Source organism: Rhyacophila brunnea, unplaced genomic scaffold (assembly GCF_057557595.1).
Source record: "Rhyacophila brunnea isolate RB1 unplaced genomic scaffold, BYU_Rbru_1.0 scaffold_10, whole genome shotgun sequence".
Classification (NCBI taxonomy): Eukaryota; Metazoa; Arthropoda; class Insecta; order Trichoptera; family Rhyacophilidae; genus Rhyacophila; species Rhyacophila brunnea.
The window spans coordinates 38,801,124-38,803,611 of NW_028232752.1; the positions used below are offsets into that span (position 1 = coordinate 38,801,124).

Genomic DNA, 2,488 nt, shown 5'->3' on the forward strand with positions numbered 1-2,488 from the left:
ATAGTGCAGTTAATTTGAATTTACATGTTGGGTAGGTTAGGTACCTACTACAAATTACGAATTAAACACTTCTTCATCATCAGTCATCACAAATAAATTAAGTATATTGATTAGGTAGGTAGGTATCTGTATACTTACTTCACATGAAATGTACATAGTTAATATAATTAATAACATCACTATTTCAGGTTTGCATGCAGCTATTGTTGATTTGATTCGATTTTTAATTAGGCAATATTACTTTTGATTGTGGCAGACAATAAACAAGTAAGACATCGTTGTGGTTTTTAATAAAATTGTTTCATATAAAAAATATTTTCAATAAAATTGTTTCATGTAGCCAAGTAAAATAAAAAAAAAATGATTCCAAATTGGTAAAGATACAGTATGTACAACAGTACCCCACCTAGAATCTAGAATCGAGGTAGGTACCTAGGTACGTACATAACTATTCAATATTAGGTAGGTATATCGTGCTCGTGTTCTTTTGAGACTAAAAACAAAACAACCAAAAAATAAGTAAGTAGGTTGTGTTAGGTTTTGATTTGTTTTTAAATTTTGAAAATGACTTTTCCAAATTTGGTACGATAAAAATATTGGAAATTGGATAGGTAAAGTAGAGCATTTGATTTTTTTTAAATTTTGTAGCTACAAAAATAAAAAATAAATGTGTGTCAAACACAATTTGGTTGCATAGATAGAGGTAAGTAACACATGTGTTGATCGGTAATCGAATAATCGTACACTTAACAAGCCTACCTACTTATTTGTGTATAATATTGCTTTTGGTGTATTGTTTTTGGACACCAAGATTAAATTTACTGCATCTCGTGACGATGCAAGAAACAAAATAGCAACGAAATACCTATATATTTAGGTTAAATCACTACTGAGAATAAAAACGTCAAAATTAAACATAAATAGGTCCAATAAACAAACAAAAGAACGTTATTATGTTTGTAAAAAATGGTTCCTATGTGCTTAAACAGAGATATTGTGCATTTTTATGGTTTGGCTAATAAATATGGCAATAATGTTTTATGACTTTGCCTTGTTGTAAACATAATATTGAGGTTAGTTGTACCTGAATGACATATTAGTTGACGAGGGGTCTGCTACCGATTTTAATTGATCGAACATAGCACTTGAATGTTTTCTTGTAAACTTTAATTGGATCGTAGTTGATGTAAGCAATTACCACAAAAACATTTACCGAGATTGAACACCTGGACCACTTAAAATGGTGCACTTTGGATACACTAAATATAACATATGAAACTCTCAGTAAAAACACCGTCTTGAATGTTACATTGGGAGTATTTTAATTACTTTCATTTTATTATTACAATACCCGTAAATTAAATATACACGAAAGACAACCACTCCCGTCAACACACCTGAAAATATGGTTGCGTCTCAATATTTGAGTGAGACGGCTTTCATTATTCTATGGAGCTGCAGAGTAAAAATAGTAAGAATGAGTGAGACAGAATATACAGCACTGTAGTTTTTGGCGATTTGAGCGATCCTAGCGGCCGAATTGGGAAATATTTTGAAGACATGAATTTTGAAAAATAGAAAACTGTAATATCATACGGCCGTAATAATATAATACTAAAACAATAGACAATAATAAAGTATCTTATTACAGATCCACAAAAAAAGGATTCATAATAATTATCAATAGTTTCATGAAAATAACGACATAATTTAGTGTTCTTCAGTTATCTTTTTTAATTTCTATTTTTTAATTATAAATAATAATTTATTATTCGACACGCTTGCCACTTGCATCACTCGTACATCGTGTCACCATAGACAAGACAACTAATAATTCTATTGACTCAAGACATTTTAAAAGCGTGATTTGAAAATGGAATTTATAATCTATTCTCACTTGTTTTTCCTGAAAAAAAAACAATTAATGGAAAATCGATTTGTCATTACGTTGAAAGGATTCTTTATAACATTTATTAACAATATAAATTTCTCTATCTGGTAAGTTTTATATTATTTTACTTTATACTAGCTGACCCGGCGAACTTCGTTCTGCGTTCAACCGACCGCTGACCGCTAGCCTATGCCACTAGCGTTCAATACGAGAAAGTACATTAGTCTATCTATGAATACGAGTTCCGACAGCGACAGCGTATACAAACGTTGTTGCAAAATGTCGTTGTTTGACGGCTCCTCTTCTGAAGACGTAGCATTGCATGACTATTGTGGAGTTTACTGGCGTCTAAGAGAAAGCGAGAAGAAGAAGGAGAATTTCATGTTCTTTTTCCGCAGTTGCTTCAAGATGAAAAGCGATTTTTTATTTACTTTCTTATGTCAATTCAAAGCTTTGATGATGTATATAATCAAATTAAATTTGACATACAAAAAGACGACACCAATTGGAGAAAAGCTATTTCTGCATAGAAAAACTGGCAGTACGTTTCCTTATAGAAATATTTTACTTGCACAAAATATTTTATTTCTACTGTCT

The 2,488-nt window shown here is 30.9% G+C and overlaps 1 protein-coding gene across 2 annotated transcripts in view; it reads right to left on the bottom strand.

Moving 5' to 3' along the window:
* The window catches only part of LOC147079184 (uncharacterized), a 491,603-nt gene extending 490,121 nt beyond the window's left edge, over positions 1-1,482 (bottom strand). Inside the window, exon 1 of one of the 2 annotated variants that reach the window (XM_085954360.1) lies at positions 1,398-1,482. The gene's annotated coding sequence lies outside the window, so the exon portion shown is untranslated. Of the gene's footprint in view, positions 1-1,084 lie in introns of both variants that reach the window. The other variant, XM_085954352.1, reaches the window with a different exon arrangement.
* Between the last annotated feature and the right edge of the window lie 1,006 nt (positions 1,483-2,488).